Here is a 23,498-nt window from a genome sequence, read left to right on the forward strand (position 1 = left end):
AGAGGACAGTTAGCTTTAAGGAATTAAGATGCTACGTGAGAGACTACATAGATGATTAATTCACAGGAAGCCTTGTCCCAAACCAGCCATGTTACCTGGTTCTCTTGCCTCTGAAATCTGCATCTGCCAAAGCAGGGAATTTGTGGGGGTTAGAGTACAGGGGTTCCTCCACACCATGACTATACAGGACTGTAAAAGTCAACCTGGGAATTCATCTGCTACTATTTTCAGGTAATCATCCATAAGAACACAATAACTTTTTAGCATCAATTAGAATTTAGATTTCTATTTACAAAAGGCAGTAAATATATTCAGTTCAACATGCCCAAACACCTGCTAACTGAAATGAATTTTACTACTCACAGCCACGTGTTAGATTTGCCTCATGCCTAATCTGTATTTCATGAAAAAATTCTGATTAATGTTGTTATTTACACTTAAATATGTGTATGTGTGTAACTTAAAAGGAGGCTGAGTGATAATGACCTCTGCTTTAAGCAAATTTATGCACAACTGGCTGTATTTTGGACAACCTAAACTTCAACACACACACAGAGCCACTTGAACAAAGGGAGAGGCAACAGTAAAATACTGAGGTCTTCGTATGAGACACTACTTTAAAAGCACTTTCAGCATCTTCTTGCAATTTTGGTTGTATCAGCTTAAGCTTATCTCATTTACCAAAGCACAGTGCTGAAGGAAGTGAGAACCAAAGCCTGAAGATTTAATCAGTTATTAATTAACATGTTGTACCAGTAGCTGTTGTGAAATGGAATGTAGCATATTCATCATTGTAAATAGCTGATTAAATTTATAGCGTAACGTTAGGTATTTGGATATTTCTGTCATACTGTTACTGTTCTTTGCTATGCTGACTGCAAAATATAATAACTTCTAAGCAGTGTGTAAAACAAAGTGCTCAATTCACTTTATTAAAATATCCAATAATAATTGATTTAAAGGCAATAAAATGTGTTCATTAGAGGGTTTATATTCAAGAAATATTGAAAGTATACCTAAAACTGTCACTTTTATTGTGAATGAACAGGATAATATAATTTGAAAAGAGTGTGATCATACTAAAGATTTGTCCTGCAGCATTATCTGATAGCTCGTAAAGTGCTGAAATTTAATATGATGCTTTCAGTCAGTTTAATTGAAATTTAATTGCCACTTTGGGCAGAAGGTTTAGATCTGATCAATAAAATATTAAAGATTTTGTGCTTTCACTTGGAACAATTTCTTAGCCAATGCATCAAGTGTAACCTATGTTTTAGGAAATATTTGTTTGTTATAATTCACATAATGTTCAATATCACTTGCTAATCCGAATGTTTTAATGTGCTGCACAGATAAATAGTGGAAATAATAAAGCTATAGTTGATCCATTTAATTACAACAAGATGAAAGAAATAACGGTCACCTTCAGATTCATGAGGAAGGCATTAATGTAAAAGAGCTATAAATATTTTGAAATGTCAAACCTCAGAAAGACAGAGTCCAACATGAGCTTAGCTGTAAATCAGGCACATAGAAGGACCTTGAAAAAAAGATGGTTCTTTGGTATTTTAGAAATAATTACTAATACAAAAAGGGTAATGATGAACCTATAAATTACATTAAAAAGGGCCATTAGAGGAGGATTAGTTTATAAAGCTGAGAGATGGTTCCTGAAAATTATCCCGCTAGTTATTTCTTCTTTTCATTTCCTATTATTCACGATCCCCAAAATTATCTGATTAATGATAAACTAATTGATTGCTACTTTGCAATTCAAATGCAATGGCCAACTTTGAGCCTCCCTTTACTGTAATCTATACTGTGTCTTCATTTTTATTCATCTTTTTTGGTGGTAGTGTAAAGAGGATTATTCTAACTTGTTCTCTATAATGTGTAGGGGCAACCAACTTCAGTCTAAGCAGCACTGCCTCAAAATTCATCTGTGCAGTTGGCTCAGGCCCCTGAACGCCACCTCTTCATGTCTGGAGAGATCGTGGTGCTTCTGCTCCTCCAGCCTTTTCCCACCTAGCACTCCTACAGGACTTTGGTGAGAGCAGACATCGCTGGAGGAGACTAAGAAGCGACTCTTAATTTCTCCTAGGTCTTCAACAGTGCTCTTGAACCCAAAGCCCACAAAGCATCTTATGAAAGCTGAGTTTCCTGCATGAGACGATACCATATTCAATGACTGGCTGCCATTCATAAGAGTTTTCATCCTTTCAGATAATGAGCACTGCTTCAAACAGCAATGCCTGAGTTCAGCTCAGATCTGTCAGGAGTAGAGTAAGAGGTTGGGAGAGGAACAGAAAACTCTCTCATAGGCTTATATGCTATGATGGCAATTGCATTGCAAGTCACTGCTTGTTTGAATAAACTGTAATTTCTAGTATATGATTTTTCACTGAAAATTGGTACAGGCATGCATGGGGCAGAGGACAGCACTCCACAGCATGGAAAATAGTGGATTTATATCGCTGCTGGTGACAGAAGCACAAACACAGCAGGATCACCTTTTTGGCCTGAAATCAATGGCATCTATAGTGCTACGTCCCAAGGATCACAAGAAAAGATGAAAAAGTATAGTCATTCTCACTTCCTCTCCCTACAGCACTCGACCATTAGCTGGAGGATTGATGAAATAGCCAATTCAAAGCCTTCTGAAGGTTGCAGTGGTCTGTTTTCCCCTCCTGTGGGGTGTCCTGCAGGAGAGGAGTTGAAGTTGCCAATGCCGATCTCTGAAAATCATTAACTTTTCTGCTGAGCGATTGCCTCCTTCTGCTGAGGGTTGTATGTCTGCCATTGTGAGGGGCAGTGTCAGCACTGAGTGCTGGGAGCCATTTAGGTCCTTGGGAATTTGATTAGTATGCAGAACAAAATATCAACTAATCTGACAACTAATAAAACTCTCATCCACATGCCTGCTAAAACAAAACATTTCCTGGCTTTTTGACTTCAAACAGAATTTCAGGCCTCTGGTTATAACATTAGCAATTTTGGCTCATAAATTTGAATAACACTGGAGGCAAGAATCTTGGGAGACAAAATGGTTGGATGGGTAGAATTTGGAAATGGAAAACAGGATTAACGCCATACTTCTATCTTTGTGGGACCATTTCATCTATGCCTTTCCCGATCTACAGGATGGGAAGATGATACTTCTTCACCAGCCCAGCAGTCTGGCTGATTGTGATTATGGGAAGATTAAATAAAAATAATACTGTCACAGACCGTGCAAGATGTTAGGTGCTGAATAGCACAATTCTGCAGCAGCAGTAGCTTTTAAATGATCCTTAGTTCCCAATTTTGTGATCTTTTTTTCAGGTTCTCCAGGATGCATTACTATGGGAACATTTATTTGGAACCTTCCTTTCCAAGGCTACTGAAGACTACTACAGATGGGGAGAAGGAAGCAGTAATTCCACATGTTGCAAATTGGACCTGGCTATTAGACCTCTAAGCAGCAAAACTGACACTCCTCCTCACCAAAACAGCAAGATGGTACAAGTTCCTTTTCTATAGTACTGAGAGAAAACTTGGTTAAAATGCATGATGTGTTTTGCCCTTTCAAAACAGCAAAATTCATTTTTAGCTTGCCATGAGTAATTTAAGTTTCATTAAAAAATACAAAGGACTTTTTTTAAGGTTCTGTTGATCAAAATTCAGACAGAACCGGCCAAAACGTTTATACTATAGAACCCCAAAAGTTTGGCAAAGACCAGATATGGATTTAGTTTGGATTACTGAAAGGGTAAAGGTTGACTCTGACATTCTGTTCATATCATGATTTGGATTTTCAGCCTCCCAAAATGCTTGCATTAGCTCTCAGGTTTTTTTCAGACCATTTCTAATACTTGCTGTACTTCAGCTTGAACTTTATTCACTGTCTTTTTTACAGACTAAATCACAGTCCTTAATGGATTTAAACCCCATCCTTTGAACACAGCATTTTTGTATACACTCAAGTTGCATTATGCTTTAGACAAAAGTGATTCCTTCGTTTGTTCCTTAACTTCCTCACATTCTCACTTCAAGGGTACATTTTTCACCTGGAAGGCACTAAAATTGGTGTCACCTTCCCTCTGCATTGACAGTAGAGGATTAAAATGGTTGTGCTGAAGCATCTTGTATTTTCTCTTCTTCTAATTTATCACAACCACATATTCCACAGGAAGTTAAGGTGGAGGGAGAGAGGGGAGGAAAGATGCCCAGCTGATAGACAGCACCTCTACCTTGCAGAAGATTCATTCCACTGCACATTTTGAATCTGCTGACAAGAAACTTGCAGCACAAGTAATCAGAGCCTTCACAAGATTGATTTTGTCCCCTGCTGGTATATGGCATATAGGGGAAAAAGGTTCTCATCTCTCAGTGTAATCTTAACTATTTAGAAGCCATTATTGCAGGATTACAAATCTTCTGAATACCTTTCTTGTGTAACTTAGTTATTTATTAGCAAGTCCAGCAAATTAGTCAGGTAACATTATATAGTGTTCCAGTCCTGAAGCTCTTATTCAGTGTGCTGCCAGATTATTCCCTCAATTTGCAGATGCCAGTAAATCTATGAAGTTCTGTAAACAATACTGCGTAGTGCTGAGTGCAAATATTAAAATTTTTTTTCCTACTTTTTCCAATTGCAAAGAAGGCTTAGCAAAGTCTATATATAAAGTTCACTTTTCAAAGTGACTGAAACAAAATTGCAGATGTATTCTGTCCTAGGTTTGTAAGAAATGCTTAAAGTCAACTTGTCATAGAGACTTAATTGAATCTACTACCTATGCAGCTCTGGAAGGGAAGATGTAGGGAAAAAAGGAGAAGCATGAGATTTATCTGATGTTTGGTTGATGTATGGCTACATAAAATCTTAAGTAATACAGATAATGTCACACAATATTGCAACATATATTTTCAGTTGAACATTATAAGACAATAAGGTATAAATGGAAATTAAAGGAAAAAAATCTGAATGGTTGTCAGGGAACACTTTTTCATTCAGAGAATCATAAACATATGGAATGGTGTGTCAGGCAAAGTTTCTGAGATAAGAAGAAGGGAGTAATTACAAAATGGATTTATATCCTGAGGAATAAAGTACAGACAATGGAAAGGAGCTTTAAGTCAAATGATTTTTAACCCTCACTAGAAAAAATGCTCATGATAATCGTATTTAATAGGTTCCATCTAATTCACTGAAGTTTGCCTTCTATTCTTTGGTCAGTAATGGAATATAAATAGACATATGTAAGTCATCCACTCATGCTCAGAGCTACCATGTACTTTTAATACATATCAGTATATCAAAAAGCAAACATAGAAACTGAGATATATTCTGTAGCTCTGTCTCTACTGAAATAAATTACTTGTTGATGTGAAAATATTGGATACCCAAAGCATACAAATTTTTGATATTAGAAAATATGGCACTCAGAGTGACTCTTCTGTAGTGATGTGTAAAAATAAATAATCTCAATAGATAAATGTATTAAAAGACAGCCTCCAGGGCAAATAAAAGCAGCGAACATATTTTCATGTGTGAAACAAGTAATTATAGGAAAAGTGATAGAAAACTGCAAACCAGAACATTTTCCCATTGCTCTTGCAAAGCAGGGCAGGGGTGGGAAGGATGTCATTCAGCCTTTAATCCACTTCAGGAGATTGAGGTGGGAGCAAAAACTTTTGTAGAACATTTACAGTCCTCAGTCTCAACAGTAACAGTGTGTTCACAGATGCCACGTTTCCTCATAATCTCCCAGTATATATAAAAATTATGCTGCCAAACTAAGTAAAGCAAACTACATTTACATTAAGACTCCAAAGAGCTATGGAAAGACATGAGTTTGACTTAATTAGTTAGAAGAGAAGCCCAACTATAACTCGCACACTTAACTAACAGACCCCACTAGAAGTGTGCTCAGTGGACTACCTGTTAGTCTTATTCATTGCTCTGCTTTCCAATCTCACTTCCGTCTTCACTGGGCTGAACTCACTATATTTACCTCAGATTTTCTTCCTTGGTCAGAAAAACGAAAAGTAGCGAAACATACTATCTAAATTAAAAGGGAATGTGCATATCCAAATCTCCTGCAAAACATGTCCAAGATCCTGTGATATTTTTCTAAGCTTTCCTGGTCAGATATATACATTTATATACTACACAGCTGCTGTGCAAGGAGGCTGCATCTTGCTGCATCTTGGACATGGAATATCTGCCACCAAAGTACTGCATGAATGGCTCATATATGGGTGATAGAGTCAAGGCAATCTTCCCAGTGTAGACATTTTCCTACAGTGCGTGTACAGTGGGTACACTGTACCAAAATGATATTATGTGAACTATGGGAATTTGTCAAGGACTCTGGGACACTGGACACATCCACTGCAAATATCCCTTGCCCAGACAATGACACCAGAGATTCTGGCCAAATGGACAACTTTGTAATTTTCTATCTAAAACAATATACTTTGGGTGAAATATAGAAATAGAAGGGGAATGCCAGACATTCAGTAGTTCTATTCTAAATGATTTCATATGTTGAGGATGAAGCAAGGTGAAGCCTAATAGAAGGCTACATGTCATGGTCCTTGAGAAGAAAAATATTCCTTTCATACTTCTGAGAGGAAAGAAATTTTCCTGTAAAGGCAAGTTAAATCATGCTAATAAGCAGAACCCTGTGGTTAGAGACAGAAAAAGCTAGATTTAACAAAGACAGCATGAACACTGTCTGTACCTATCACTAAGAGATCATCAATCATAGCTATCCCATAACTGTAACAAAATCCATGCTTAAAACAGCATGGCAGGAATCAGAGACACCTTTATTACCAAAATGTGACCAAACTTACTCCAACATTACCTCTCAAATATCTCCAGCAAAACAGGAGACAGATTTCAGCAGTGCTTTTACACAAGTAGTGAAGGGCAGGGGTCCAGCTACTAAATCATTGGATGTAATTCCCTTAGCATTTCTAAGACTTAATTAAGAAAAAGGATGAAACTCAACCAAGGAAGAAACACAGTTCAAACCTGTCTTGACTCTGCTCCACTTCATCAGTGCAGACTGAAGAATTTTTTAAAAAAAGAAAATAGATGTGCAATGCCTTGCAGAAAGAAAATATTAGCACTATAATCAAGTCAAGCAAGTCATATTCACCACAGCCTTCCATCTGAACGGTTCTGCTGGACAAGAAATTGCTGTGGCTATAGCAAAACATAGTCTTCTCACTTCTACATATTGGACAGAGGGTAAAAATTTCCTAGGCAACAATCTGAATTTTTGACATTAATGGGAATTAGGAGCATGAATCGGCTTTAAAATGTTATCCATAATCAATATTTGAAAAAGTTGCTGGTGCTTTTCTTGCATTTTTTTTACAAACAAATGTTTTATCATAAAGGCTAGTTTTTAAATTTTGCCATGAATATTCTATTCGTTATTTAACAGATACAAATTAATTACCTTAACTGAAAATAAAAATTACAATAGCAATAAAGAATGTATTCAGATTATTTGGAAAACAGGTACTAAACTTAACGGACATCACTACAAATAGAAATGGTCTGATAAGACCATATGTGCTGCTAGTGAACGTGGAAAGATGAAGAGATTCTGTGAATTTTGCTCTTCAGTGAAGTCTTGCTTAAATGGAAAGCAGTAAAGCTAAACTTAAAGGGTATCTAACTCAACATTTTACCAACAAAATGGCAGCAATATTGCAAGGCTTCAAAGCTGGAGAACTGAAAGTTTTGAGTGGTTGAGAGTCATAGGTTCCTCACAATTCTAAGGGTGGTAGAGATCTTTCTCGTATTTCAAATAAAAAGAAAGGAAAAAAATGTGAGTCTTCCAGAAACAGGGAACTAGAAATCAGAGCCCAGGCTCTAGATTTTGATTAAGCGTGAGACTACTCAAAGGGACCCAAATTACAAATGGAGTGAAATGGGCATCCCGTTTCTTTTTTCAGTCTCCAGTATGAAAGTGCTATTTGAGTTGTGGTTTCTTCAGAAATGATATGACCAAATCCCTCTCTTATTTAGCACTGTTTCCTTACGTTCTTATAAAATGGTGTCAAATGTGTACATTACTAATTTTGATTCCTTTAGGTTGTCTTTCTATCTTGGGAAGCTCATAGGAATGATAATATCCGTATGTAACGGTAGAACCTGCATATTGGCACTGCCAGTTTCAATCTGCTCTGGGTCAGACTTCTATTACTGAGGGCTAAAATCTTACACACGCCTGTGGAAAGAATATTTGGAAATCCTATTTCTGTTTGACAGTGGGAAGTGCTTGAGTATACATCACAAAGCAGCTGTAACAATCGGCTATACCTGCACCTGTCTTGGCTCTCAGATTTCTCAGTTCCCTCGGATGATCAAGCTGCCATCTTACACATGATTTCACTTAAAATAATACAAGAATATTTTAAGTTTTGATTTATCCAGAGAAACATCAAAGCAAGCCATAAAAATTGTGTCTGTATTCAACACTGGAACATTTTGTGACACATAGGACCAAAACCTTGCACCAATGAGGCAAAAAAGCAGGAGGCAAACATATAGTATGAAGGGGTAGTTAATTTAAGCCTCTTTTCATGGTGACTTCCACAAACATGCAATATTTTCTTTTCTATTATTATCTCAGATCTGCCTCTAATTTTGAAAATCTCATTCAAATGAAGAAACTAGATTTTCACCAACTTCTGCATGGCTGCTTGACCAGTGCTCTGCAGTTCAGAGTGAAAGATAGCAGGCATCTGTAATCATCATTGTGTAGGATATTTAAACTGTAGGCAGAACTGTGATGTGAATGGAGGATAGGATTTATCCTTAGCAAATAGTTCCATTGAAGAAAAAAAAAAAAAAGTGATGAAACAAAGCGATATTTATTCCTGGGTTGCAAAAAGAGGGCTGTTTGTGCCAAACAAAATGAGTACTTGAACAAGACATATTCAGACTCTAATGCATATGAATCACTTTGTCCATGTTGCTTGATAGCACACCCGCGCATGATGTTGTTAGTGTCACTCTAGGCATGTTATGGATTTACTGTATTACATACAATGCAATTATTGATTTACATAAGTATTGCTATTTTTCCCCAAATGTAACAGATTTTAGCTTGAAAGGACTATAAACTGAGAGACTTGCTATAGTTTAAAATTGGCAGCTGGTCGGGAGATGAATGCCAGGCAAAGTGAGTGTACAGGAGGTTCCTGCTGTTTCCTCAGGGAAGCGTCCCTGGGTGAGACATCTGCTGTTCAAACTTCACCACACATTTTATCAGGTGACACTCTGTCGATAGCTAATCCAAATTTCTTCTGTTGTAAAATGTTCTGGTTAAATGAAAATACAACTTTCCTTTTTCTATTAAAAATGTCAAATCCACTTCACCACACCCACCCCCCCCAAAAAAAATGTTTTATTAATGAATGTATCTTTTTATTGGTATTGCAAGTCTTATAAACAGTAACTTACTTTTCCATGCATATTCATAATTTTGTAGCATGAATCATAAAATTCAAACACATACGTGCACATTCTGTTCAAAATACTTATGCTGCATTCGCTACGTCAGTATCTGAACTCTCAGTTTACTTATCTGCGCGACGGCTCTTTTAGGCAAAGTACAATTGAAGCAGGTTCAATATGGGACTTAGAAAGCCAAAATTGTCATCGCCCCCCCCCCCCCCCCCCCCTTAATGCTGAGAGATTTGCTTCCCACAGTATGCTCCAGAATCGCGAATGGGATTTCCTAAAGTGTACGTGGGAGTTAGGCATCCTTCTTGTCTTCCACAGGCAGTGGCTCTGGAATTTTTTCTGCACGGCAGCACTGCTTCAGCAGAAGAGGTGAAGAATGTTCCCACCCAAAATAAGCTCTAGCCAGGAGATTAAATGACTCTTGAGAGGTGGGAAATGAGAAGCTGAATTCCCTCAGGAAGAGAAAGAAACTACATCTATGTTTCACACGTCCTGACAAGAGCCTTCACCACTGGACTATTGTATAAAGGGGGCATGTCCTCTCTCTGTTTTAAAATAGCAGCTGCAGCTGCATTTGGTGGGGATTGCTCTTCTGTCTGCATACCAGATGCACTCTCAGAACCAGAGGGAGCCTTCCAGTCATCTTAGGTGGATGACCCTCTAGTTTCTGTTTTCCAGCTAGGCTTAAATACAAGATCAGTGACAAGCTGCTCAGTCATATTACTTTTGGAAACACCATGAAATCACAAACGTAGGCACCCACAGAACCTTTAAAGCTAGAAAGTAACATGCTCATGTGCTGCAGGCACCTTGAGGGTTAAGAAGCAGTGAGGCAGGAGTTTTCAGCAACACTGTTTTTGAATTAGATGTCTCTGTTATCTCTGTGAGAACTGGGGAAGAAGGCAGCTAACTAAGGTCACAGAGGGAGTCTGTGGCAAGGAACAGTACTGGATCCAGAAGTCTTAGGTTCAGCTACTGAACCATTGTTTTATTTTAATTGCTTAACTATTAAAAATGTTTCTGTAGAAGAAGTATACTTGCAAGAAGCAGTTGGTGATACATTCTACTCATTTTGGTGTGTTTTAGAAACACCGTTAGCATAAATCTTCTAGTGTGATTTGCACTTCACTTAATTTTATAAATATATAGACAAGCCTCAGTCTGCACATCAGAACCAGGAATGTTTTTGTATCAAGAACCTCAAATGAGAAAATCTGTAAATGAGTTGGCTGTTTTCTCATCTGTTCTGTGCCCCTCTTGCTGCCCCTTCTGCTGTCTAAGAGGAAACTGCTTTTTTTTCCTCCCTCTACCAGGTTCTGTCTCACAACTGCTACTGCTTGACTGATGGATGGAGGGACACAGTAGAAAGAAACACAACCTTAAATCTGTAACAGTCAGCAAATAAGCATACCGTAGCAAAACACTTCAAGAGAAAAAAACCCCAGCAGCTGAAATCGGAAAGTAATTTTACTCTGTAAAAAAAATCTTCACTCTGAGCACGTCAATTCCTTTACAAAGCCTTCCACTCACTTTAGCTTGTATTTTGGGTATACCTCAGTTCCTCATCCTTAAGTTTTTCCTTGGCTCTAGCCAAGGCCCACTCCTCAATCTCTTATCATCTGCTCAGTTTTTTCGATGAAAACCCTTCTCAGTGTGCTTGCTATTCTTATTTTTGAGGTTTTTTTTTTTCCCATGTCGCTTTCCAATTTCTTGAGTCAACTCAGCCAACCTTTTCCAAGCCTTTTCTTAGTACATGTCTCACTACAGAATAAGAAGATACATCACAAAGGCAAAAGCCAACATTTTAAGCTGCTGTTTATGAGAGTAGCTTTATTGACTTAATGGGCTAGCAAGGATCTGATCCCTTCAATTAAAGAAGGAAAAAGCCTCCCTCCCTCTGTCCCACAGTGTTCTCTGGTTTTGCTGTCAAGTAATTTACTGAGGATACTACTCGTATCACTTCCCCTGACACACACAGAGCTCAGAACACTAAGCTACCACCAAGCAATAGCAGTTAAGGCTTGGTCCCTTGACATTCTTTTCTGAATTAATTGTTTATAAAGTACAAAGAAATGCCTGTTGAAAGAAGCCTTCTATGAATCCTAACTGTAGATTTTATATTATGAGTTTGATAGAACTAGAATGGGAAAATATTGGATAACTTATTCAAATGTCCTCTTCTCTGCTGGACACTACAAAATATGTATTTCACAGATTCCACTTGCTACCTCCTGCGCTTCTTGGCTTTGAACTTATGTCTCCAGCACTTCTTTTCTACCCACGTCCGTACAACCTAATTGCTGACAAGTTTATGCAAGGAAGTGAATGAAGATACAGGGTTCCAATTACTTTGGCAACTCAAAAGCTTGGAAGACCAACAGTGTATAAGACTTGTGGACCCTTTGAATAATCTGTTCATTGTGCTCATGATGGAAGGTGAACCTCAGCTCTTATATGAAGGTGATGGGGAACAGTTTTACGGACCACATGACATGCAGTGCATGGCTGACTTCAGTTACCTCTAAGCACCTCAAGTTCTGAACTCTTGTGTCTGGGGAAGTCACTTCAAACATACATTACCAATTTTATACTGCTTGCTTGGCTGAAATAAATAAGGAAATATCCTTGCATCTATACAAATCAAAATGAAATTGATATAAAATTGGTATAAAATTAATTACCAACCAGATAATTAAGGTAACATCAAGAATAAAAAGATGTTTTCAAGCCTTTGTTCAAAAAGATCTTTTTTTTTTTTTTTTTTTTTCAGCTGGATAACTAATACAGGGAGGGTCAAATCACTCCCAGCTCTAGGCTGTTATTACAGCTACATCTTTAGTGCCGATCGGGGAGTTTACTCAAATCATTGGTAATAAGACAATGGATAATCTTCTGTTCTTCAAATTATTAATGTTTAGGTGATAACTAGAATATCTCCCTCAATAAAACAGGGCTTCATGAAATATTCAAATCCCATTCAACATGGTACTGCTTGTTACATTTAAATAAAATAATTTTAATGATGATAATGTCACTCTTCTAGCTTAAACATTCAACTCTTCAACCAATAAAACACCCATATGATCATTTTAAGAGTAAGATTACTTAACCTAAGGCTTTTAGGTGTTTGCAACACTATTCTTTTAGCACTGTTCTCAAATAGATTATGTGGTTTTTATCAAACACACACCCACTCTTACCATCTGCTGGAAATTTATAAAAAGTATAAAAATGTTAAGGTAGATTTCCTCCATTTATAAAAACTGGGAGAATTTAAATCAAGAAAAAGACAGCTTAAGACGGCTGTTTCAGTTCTGAGGGTTTCTTTCATTTAGTAAGATGCTGATAACCATCTGAGGCTACAACAGCAGGCAATACTGACCCCAACCAACAGCAAATTGGATAGGGTTAGTGAAAGACATGATGGCCTTCCCAGCTGTGACCCCACTACAGAGCAAAAACTGTCATTGTGAAAGACATCAACTCACTTTAAAGGAAGTGGTAGGTGCTTCACACCCGGACGACAGAACAGTTGAGGATTGGAAATCATGGAGTCTAACCCCTCTGCTGAAAGCTGAGTCAGTTACAGCAGGTTGCTGAGGGCCTTGTCAAATTGTGCTTTGAAAGTATTCAAGGATGGAGACTCCATGACTTCTCCAGGCAATCTGCCCTGGTGGTTGACCATCCTCACAGTAAATGTGTCTAAGTAGAGTATCTTTTATTTTGGTTTTTGCCCATTGCCTTGCCTCTTGTCCTTTCACGGGATACGGTTGAGAAGAGTATGGCTCCATCTTCTTAATTCCCCCTTCATCAAGCATTTATACACACTGATAAAACCTGCCTGCTCCCCCATGCCCTGACTTTCACTTCTCCAGGCTAAACAGTCCTAGCTGCCTTGACATATATCAGATGCTTCTACCCCTTTATATCTTTCTGGCCCTTCACTGAACTTGCTTCAGCATGTCCATGTCTTGTTTGTACTGGGGAGCCCAGAACTGGACACAGCACTCCAGATTTCTCACCAATGCCAAGTAAAGGGCAAGGATCATCTCCATCAACTTGCTGACAAAGCTTTTCCTGATACAGCCCAGCATGCTGTTGGCCTTCCTTGTCACAAGAATGCATTGCTGGCTCATGGTCATCTTGTTGTTCACCAGGACCTCCAGGGTGTTTTCTGGAGAGCTGCTTTCCAGCTGGTTGTCCCCCTGCTTGTACTAGCACTTGAGGCTATTCTTGCCTAGGAGCAGAACTTCTCACTTCCCACTGCTAAACTTCACAAGGTTCCTGGCAGCCCATTTTTCTCTAGTCTCTTGGGATTCCTCTGAAGAGCAGCACACCACTCTGGCCTGTCAGTCACTTCTCAGCTGCAAACTTGCTCAAGATCTGAGCACTTCTGCCCCATCACTCAGGTCATTAATGAAGATTTTATGCAGTATGGGCTCCAGTACTGACCCCTGGGGTATGCCACTAGTGACTGTCCTCCAGCTACCCTTTGTAATGCTGATCACATCCCTTCAACCCAGCCATAAAGCCAGCTTTCAATCCACCTCAATGGCCACTTCAGTCAGTCAATGAGGATGTTATGGGAAACAATGTCAAAAGCTGCATTAGAGCTGAGATAAACAACATTCACCAGTCTGCTCATTCATTGAGCAAGTCATCTTATTGTATAAGGCTATTAGGTTGGTCAAGCATCAGCTCCCCTTCAAAAATCCATGCTGACTACTCCCAGTCTTCTTGTTCTCAATATGTTTGGCAAAAGCTTCCATGTGATTTGCTCCATGACCTTCCCATGGACTAAGGCAAGGCTGATCAGCCTGTAGTTCCCTGGATCCTCCTTACCTTTCTTGTATATGGTGTTTATGGGAGTGTATATGGGAGTGGCATTTTCTCCCTTCCAGTCCTCAGGAACTTCCACAATTGCCGTGGTCTTTCAAAGATAATGAAGAGTGGCCTTGCAATTATATCAGTCAGCTCCCTTAGCACTCTTGGGTGCACCCCATCAGAATCCACAGACTTATGTACATCCAGCTTGTTGAAGTGTTCCACAGCCTGACCATCCTTTACAAAGGAGTCTTCATTTAGCCAGAATTCCATGACTTGGTGTTCCAGGTAAAGAGAGGAGCCGAGAAAGCACTGAGTACATCTGCTTTTTTCATGTCCGTTGTTGTCAGGTCCCCTACCCCATCCAGCAGCAAGACCATTTTTTCCCCTAGTCTTCCTTTTGCAGCTGTTGAACTTGAAGAAGCTTTTCTTGCTCCCCTTTGCATTCCTCACTACAAGTGGGCTTTCACTTCCCTAATACTATACCTCTGTGCTCAGGGTCTGTATATTTCTCCTGTCCTTGGTTCCACCTCTTATATGGCATCTTTCTGCATTCCAATTTTATCATGAGCTCCGAGTTCATCCATGCAAGCCTCCTACACCTGACTGGTCATTGGCCAGCGTGCTAGCAAGGATGCTTTTGCCCCACTTCGGCAGGTGGTCCCATCTCTTCCTAGTAGTTCTCAATCCTCAAAGAGGGTTCTGACAGTTGTAAAAGCCAAATCCCTGCTGTCAACAACACCTGAACAACCTGTTGTTGATTTTACATAATATGCTCACTTCTCCTGAAGCTCTTCACCCTTCCTGGCAGGATTGAGGAGCAGCTACCTGGGCCCCAGTGGTTTTGACACATGGCTATAGAGCCCATTATACAGTTAATGCCCATGTGGAAAAGCAGCAGAGGATATAGCCCAGGATGAGCTTCAGCAGTCTCTGTAACATCCCGCTTCTGAGCCCCTGGCAAGCAGCAAGCCTCTCTAGACAGCAGGTCAGGTAGGAGGACAGGGACTTCATCCCCTGTATCAGGGACTCTTCCAACTCCATCACTCAGTGGCTTTCCCCTAGTACTGCTGTGTGGCTCAGGCCCTGCAGGCTCTGACCCTTTGTTGGACATTGCTCCCAGCCCCTTGTCTGCTACCTGGGCATGAAAGCTATTCTGTAATTACAGATGGGGTGGGACCCTTGCCCTGGTGCCAGAAGTCACAGACTTCCAGTGTTTGCCTGTAGAGGGATGAAACTGGGTTAATTAGCATCGATAATATACAACTGTGGGCTGGCTTCAGGGGTGTCGGGTTGGCAGATGTAGATAAGGTGCAGGTGTGGCTGATTAAGTTAAGTGGTTGCGAGCCAATGAAGAGAGAGCAGCCAAGGAAGAAGAAAGAGGAGAGAGAAGCTATGCCCTGTATGGGGGTGGGCGGATGAGGAGAAGGCAGCAGAGGGACTGTATGAAGAGTATGCTGGTATGAGGTGGTAAAAGACCTTGTTGTAGCTTGATAGTTTTGAGAGTGCTGTGATATTTGCTATCACAGCACTCCGCTTCCCAGTCTAGTAAGGGCAGACTGTGCCTGTTGCTCCTGCGGTACAGGTTGGGGATTGACAATCTTGTACTTCCAGGGTGTCAGAGAAAATCTGACCAGTTCCTTTTGCTACATCTCTGACACTGTATTTACTGTCTGTTGACCTCCTTCCACAGCTCCTTTACTTAGCAAGAAACACATCACTAATGTACACCTCTTGCAGGCAAGGACACCGTCTCTCCCTTCCCCAGCCTCTGTGGAAGGCCCTAAGCCTCTCCAGAGCTGGAGATCTGCATCGACCTGGAGATCTGCATCTTCCCAGCGCTCTGAGTTGAGATCTCACCCACTGAACTGTACCAGCACGCAGCAGGTGCTGGGAACTGTGTGCTACAGCGACCAAAACTTCAAACATCCTTTCATTGAGACTGGGGGGCAGAAGCTGCTAGAGCTTCCCTGAAGTCACAACCCCCATGGAGCTACCCTTTGCCGGCAGCAGAAGGCACCTTTAGCTTCTCCAAAGGATTCACAGGAGTCACTACCTGATTCCTGAAGAAGTTCCCAGAAGATATACAAGATCTAGAAGCAGAGTCTGGAGACTGTTGCACAGTCTGCTGCGTCTGCCGGCTGCCCCTGTTACTCAGGCAAGCCTACACTCAAGGTTATGGGATGTGCTCCTGGGATGCTGGGGTAAGAACAGTGTGGGAAAACACACTGACAGGTGAAAATAGGAAAGGTGAAACACAGGAGTCCTCTGCTTTTCCCAGTACAGTGTCTGGGCTGGTCCCTGAAGGCAAGAATGATGTTACACATTAGAGCAGGCACAAAGCATAAAAGAGTGAGCAATGGCTCTGGAGACCAATGACTGGGATCCAGCAAGCTGCTGTTATAGGATGAAGCTTTGATCTGGACAAATGTTTCTCTGGGTTAGAGAATATGAGTTTTGATATGGTAGAAAGGGGGAGGCCTTAAGGAACTGATAGTGGTTCTGTGTTTTTCAGAAGGAAAGATGATCTGGTCAGTAACTGAGGATCTTAAGAGATAAACTTCAGGTGTGCTTCGATACCTAAGCCAAAGAAGAGTCCCCCAAGATTTCTGTGTAACAATTTACATGCTGGAAAATAACTCATCATATAGCCTGAGCAGCTTAATACCTACAATTTACATAGGTTAGTTTACATCCATAAAGTGAGCCGTTGCATTGATCCTCCAAGAATTGATCTAACCTGTGCTTTCAAAATACCTAGTGAACTAATCTCTAGATGCTGCAATGTTTAATTTCCCAGTACCTGTATCCCTTTACAACTCCTCTTCAGAGATACAGTTTTTCCTATATTCATCCTGAAACAGCAAGCTGAATATTCATTTAGTTTTTTAAAAAAATCCCTTGGCTTCCTTGACATTTCCAGCAGTTCACTTACTTTTTTTTCTTTCTCCTCTCTCATTCATTCATATAAACACATACACTTTGCACGCTTGTAAGATTCTGCTCTTCCTCTTGTGTAGCATGCATAGAACCTTAATTATCATATGAATACTTCAGTTTATGAATAACATACATTATTTAACATAAATATCATGCCCCACAGTTGTTCTGTGCATGCAACACAAAAAGAGGTATTGACTTTGAAGGTCTCAGTAAAAATATAATGTAGATAGCATTTGTTTATTTAAAAATGTCTTTTCAGTAAGGACTAAGCAGTTCCAAGCATTAATAATGAATATTTACCTAGAAAAAATTACAATGTAAGAACTCTATTGCCTGAAGAACAATCTTAATTAGTAATAGTAGTCCATAACTTAGTGTCAGAAAATGCCTGCTGCCTTCTTTAAGTACGTATGGAGCATAATTACACTACTGTTGGTCAAATTAGGTCACTTCCTTTGAGGCTTTGTAAATATCCAATGTTATCTTTTTCACCTATGCAGCTAAGACTGATTTTAGGTATTTTGTTCCTTGTTGCAAGCCTCCAGTAAAGACAGAATGATCCTTGTCGCCTTCTAGGCTGTATTCTGGTCTCTGTATGCCAGCTCTGCTGCAAGGGTGGGAGCTGCACATCTGTATTTTAGAAGAGAATATAATCCCTAGGCACTGTGTTTTAAAATCAAGCAGTAAATATTCTTCCCAGTTGGAAACAGAATACATTTAAACTCGTTAAAAAGATTGTTTACAGAAGCTGGTGAAAAGAGTAGGTAGTATTTATTTTAATTATTTATTCTTTCATTCATTTTCAAAGTGCTAATGAATCCTTCCCTTTCTCCCTGCCCCACCCCCCACTCCCCCCAAAAAAAAAAGAAAAAAGAAAAGGTTGTTTAGGACAAAAGTAATATTGACAAAAATGGATCAATATTTTCATTTTGCTAATGTTGGGATCCTGTGAAGATTATTCTTTGGTATCCCATAGAGTGTTGTGACTGTTGCCAGCACTTAAAACTCTCACAGGTAAACCCCTATCTTCTTGATTTCAGAATTACCTTTGAAGAGGTTCCCTTTGTGTGTGAGAACACCTAGTCTAATGAGGTCTGCAAGTGTAAATTCTAGCAACTATTTATGCAGGTGATAGTGTTCAAACATATGGGTACAGCTGCCTTTGAGTACACAGACAAAGGCTTTCCCATCTCAGACCCTCAACATTTCATGCATTTCAGACCAGTACATAAATCCTGTGAAATTAAAGGCTAAAAAAAATAATTTAAAGTGAATGCTTAACTTAGGGTCTATGTTATGTCAGCCGTGGGCTAAAAAGGAACAGTCTTTTGTAGAGAGAAGAGTCACATGCCCACTGTTTTGAAGAATTTTTGCTTCTTCGCTGTGTGGGATTCTGTTAAAAGAAGAGATGGAGGAAACAATTTTTTTAGCCATGCTCAAGTTTTTGCTACTACTCAAATATCCAGACCCAGTATATGGCACTTCAGTACTGGGAAACTGAATTAAGAATAAAATTCTAAACATCTTCTGAATTTGCATCAAGCCTTTTAAAATATACTCTTGTAGTTTAATCTCTTCTTGTTACAGTTCCCTTTTCCAGCATTTACAACCTTGTTCGTGTTTTATACAATGTCAGATAGCAAGTGTCAAGAGAAATTTAAAAATATAGTTCATTTACTCTAGTTAAACATAAGGAAGCAAAAGCAATTACCAGAGCAAAATGATGGAACTAAAGATTCTTCTTGCAACCTAGTTAGGTATTTAGTGTTTGATGAGTGTTGCAAAAGATAAATATATTTTTCAGAGAGGACTGTATCAATCTGCAATCATGAATGGAAGCCACTGAACATGATTTAGATATCAAATATGTGGCTTGCAAACAATTATCAGTCTTGGAACAAGAGGCTGGAGTTAGCTGAGAGTACAATTTTTCTTTGTTCCTCAAAAGATATTTTTTCTTTAAGTGGTAAATAATGTCTTATGAAGCAATTTGATATTTATTAATGAAAATATTCTTAAAGATTAAATATTAAAAGAGATCCTGCAGATGTTCTATAGAAGATATGTATATATATAATCCTACATAAACAGACTAAATGCATTCTTCTATAAGGATAAAATGTTAATTAGTTTAGTTTAATTACAATCTTACTACATGCTAGAAGTTAAAATTTAGTGGATTGGTGATTCATTTTGATTGATCATAAAAAGTGAGCATAGATATTGTTGTGGTGACTACCCTAAACTGCATGCCATGTGCATCTGTAATTTAATCTGTGATTCATACTATATGGCACATTACACACAACAAATTCTTTTTGATTGTTAAATATAGAGAACCTAAATTCATCTAAGCCTTACTTATAAATATCAGATGCTCTATAAGAATGAGTTATAAATGCAGTGCTGTCATTATTTTGACATGGCTTACTGTAGTAACAGTCAGCTATATTCAGTTTAGGTTTACTGTGAGGTTATAGCAAGGCAAATAATTGTGCTGCCCTGGAAAAAAAGCATTACAGAAGAGCAAAGCCTCTTCATTAAAATTCAGAAAGACTGGGATGGTAGGAGAGGAGAATGATTTCCTGAAGTTTTTTTCTTCTAAGTATAGCATGCTTCTTTATACCAGTTTCCTTTGGGCTTATTTTATTTTGCCACTGACATTTGCAGGCAGAAGGAAGAACTAAACTTAACCCCTGCTCCCTGCTCATCTGCCCAGCTGCAGTACAAGAAAGATTCACATTAACGTGGAGAAATTCAAGGGACCTTGTCCTCTTTACTGCTCTTTGTCTCACACATTCTGGCTAGTCCCTCCTTTCCTACCACAGTGTGGGTAAAGAAACCAGAGAGCCAGGTCTCCACACACTCCCCGTTCTACCCTTGCCACTTGCACCAGTGGGATATTTCATATCCAGCCTCCATACTTCAGGTCTAGAGAAAGGTAGCATACTTCTCATGGAGTCCTCATGAAACAGATGACCTCTTAGGAGTCAACATGTTTTGATCCAGTTTGGGGGGAGGATGATTTACATGTTTAATTTTTAATGTTAGAATTCTTTTATAAAAATTAGAATAAGCTCTCTCTACATGCATGAAGAAGTTAAGGGCAAGTAATACACTGGTTAGTCTGTTGGGTAGTTGGGTATTTATGATAAGCTTATAATACATTTGAGAAGTGCTACATGTACAATGACATTTTTTTGAATAGGTATGCAAATATTGTTCAGTTTCCGCCTTTCTTTAATATGTCAAAAACTTATTTTATTTAAATAGCAGCCAAAGCAAACATGTTTGCATTCCTTTTCTTTGCCCATATAGGGATACAGTTCTTTTTGCAGTGAGCTGTTACAACTCCTCACATCACTAAAGTCTATTCAAGCATGCATAAGGGTACCTCAGCTCCACCTCCATCTCTGAATGCCTCCCTATTTTTAGATGTAGCAAAAATGTACAGAGATTTTAATATCTTCAAATAGCTAACTGCAGAGAAATGCAAGATCATTTGGAAATAGTGTGATAGTCATATTCTTACCTGTGTAACCAATATATGTTTCAAGGTTTGAGACATTATTTGGTTTCTAATGTTGTAACTTGTTTTAAATATAATCTTTGTTTTTTCTTTTAGAGAGGAAAAATTATGACTAGCTACTTATACATATAGAGTGCAAAAGAAAGGGAGTCAAATGATAAAAACAGGGACACATGACAGAGCCAAAGCATTGTAAGTTCTCAGTTGCATTAAATATACATAAAAGTTGTATAAAAGTTGTATCACTGCTTAGAAAGTGCTTTGCAGCCACTACCATCTGTCTGTATTGTTGGTGTTCATAAGGTTTAGTATTTTTTTCTGGGGTCTAGCCAACCCGCTTGTGTTTAATAATCTGCTGTCCTTTTATACTTTACTCACCAATCATTCACATTCTGTTGCAATACCAGCAAAACTTTAAACAACTACTTCTCATGTTTAATTCATGTTGGGGTCATTCTCAGATGGTCTTAGAATGCACCCATTCACTACAACCTTCTTAAAATAGCCTTTGGATATACAAACTTACAGACTCTTTGCTCATTTTCCCAGAAGGAAGCCTTCCACTGTACTGTATTTCCACTGCACATAATGCAAATTGGGGAAAGAGGGAGGAAAAAAGTGAGACACCAGGTTCCCATGCAGATGTTCTGCACCTCTTTTCCATGGTCTTCAAAATTAGTCCTCTAGCTAGTGTACAGTATGGAGAGAGAGAGAGAGAGAGAAATGTATATTTAAGAGAAACAAAGCTGTTCATTTTTCTAAGAAATAAAAAATAAATACATAAAATTTCCCCACCTCCTGTTACACTAACATAAATCCACTGGTATAGATTGGTCTTTTCTGGGGCCAGTAGAGACATGCAAAAACTACAGACTGTTTTCTACAGCCTTTTGCTATGCTTGTTAGGATTTTGTAAAAAGCACATTTCTTTTCCTCCATTTCCTACTACTGACTTCAATCATGCACAAGAGATTATGAAATTAGGTGGGGCTTGAAGATTTTTGCTAAGATTCACCTATTTTTTTTCAGTAAATCTGATCAATGAAATAAAGAGGAATTCAGTACCTAATTCTTATATGTGAAATAAGAAAATTCCTAAGAGGTCTTTGTGGTAGGACATACACTTCCTTGTATGGAGAACTTTCATGGACGCAAGTGTGGTGCTGCAGAGTGTCTGGCACCAAGAACCTCTGATAGAAAACAGTAATGAAAGCTCAGACCCATTGTACTCTTTCAGCTTTGTGACTCTTTGATTGTATTTAATAGATGTCGGAAAGATCACTATCTGTGCAAACACTTTGAATATTTATAGTATGACATGGAGGTGCCCTGTGTCTTTACTATCAAATATATATATATATATATATATGAAAGACAAGTTCAGTGTTCCATGAAATGATGCACTAATCTCCAAAACTCACATGTGATTTGGGCCATATTTTCATCTTCATGCACCTGCCATTGTAAAAGCAATTTCACCCTGAAAGTAAACCTACAAAATATATACATTTCAGTTACAGCCAGAAAAGTCTTACACAAAAATAGATATTTTGTTTTGAGGTAAAATTGACACAATCCTTGCAAAATGTCTTAACTTTTTTCATTTGACTTCCTCTCTGTAATTATTACTTATTGCTTTATCATAGCAATATGGGACTGTTGGGATATTTAGTCCTTCTCTTTTTGTAGATTGTTTAGTCAATTCCTGAAGATGCTTGTGGATTTCCAAAAATCATTTTAAAATCTAAAAAGATATAGAATAAATATTTAAATATAAACACTACAAATATTAAAACAGCATATATGTAAAAATTGGATAGAACTGTATGTCTTCTGTACTTCCAAAATCTGATGTTGTAGTAAAAGCATTGGTTGCTTCCCAAAGTGTTTGACATTTTTGTTGGTTAAAAACTTATTTAGATTCATTTACTGTTTAGAAATAGTCATCTGAAATGGTGCAATTTGAAACTTTTGAAAAAGGGTTTAGAAGGGTAGAAAATGAGAAAAGAAAATTGAAAAACTTTTGGAGAAATAAGTAGATCTGCATATGTCAGATCATATACCACTCTCACTGGAATTAGAGAGAACTGTCTATGCTGGCAAATTTTTTTATCATGTTTTATCTGCCACAGGATTTGTTATTTTTTTCCTGAAGCACTTGGAAGTCTTCATGGTCAGAACGAGAACCATGGACTAAACCTGGTCTGGGCACCTGAAAGTTCTAGCAAACACTGTAATGTTCCCATGGATGGCCTTGTTTTAGAAACCACTGCCACGCAACAAGGGTTAAGACTTGGTAAAAGCATTGAACCAGCTCTTGTTAGCTGTATGCCTGTTATAGCTTTCTGTCAGAAAAATTGCTCACTACTGTTCTATCAGCAGCAGCAGCAAAAGTAAAAACACTACTGCAGTTACAAATCCAGTATTTCCCGGCTGTTAATAGCAACCTTGCTCTGAGCTATACCATGGTTAAAGTGTCAAAAACTATCAGAACCTAGATTATAGTAAAGATGCAATTAATATTGCAGCAGTCTTTGCTGTGGTGCAGCAGTACATGCACCAGTCAGTACAGGCTGGGGGTGACCTGCTGGGGGGCAGCTCTGTGGAGAAGGACCTGGGAGTTCTGGTGGGCAGCGAGTTGCCCACGAGCCAGCAGTGTGGCCTGGTGGCCAAGAAGGCCAGTGGGACCCTGGGGGGCATTAGGGGCAGCGTGGCCAGCGGGTCGAGGGA

General features: G+C 38.8%; 1 long non-coding RNA gene across 1 annotated transcript in view; it reads left to right on the forward strand.

The window, feature by feature from the left end:
- LOC308066872 overlaps positions 1–23,498 on the forward strand; it is a 151,057-nt gene that overhangs the window by 61,831 nt on the left and 65,728 nt on the right. Inside the window, exon 3 of the long non-coding RNA XR_013929349.1 lies at positions 1–23,498. This exon is cut by the window's left edge and continues 57,088 nt beyond it; it is cut by the window's right edge and continues 65,728 nt beyond it. This is a non-coding gene — a long non-coding RNA (uncharacterized lncRNA).

This window comes from Falco punctatus (assembly GCF_963210335.1).
Source record: "Falco punctatus genome assembly, chromosome: 7".
In the NCBI taxonomy this organism is placed as follows: Eukaryota; Metazoa; Chordata; class Aves; order Falconiformes; family Falconidae; genus Falco; species Falco punctatus.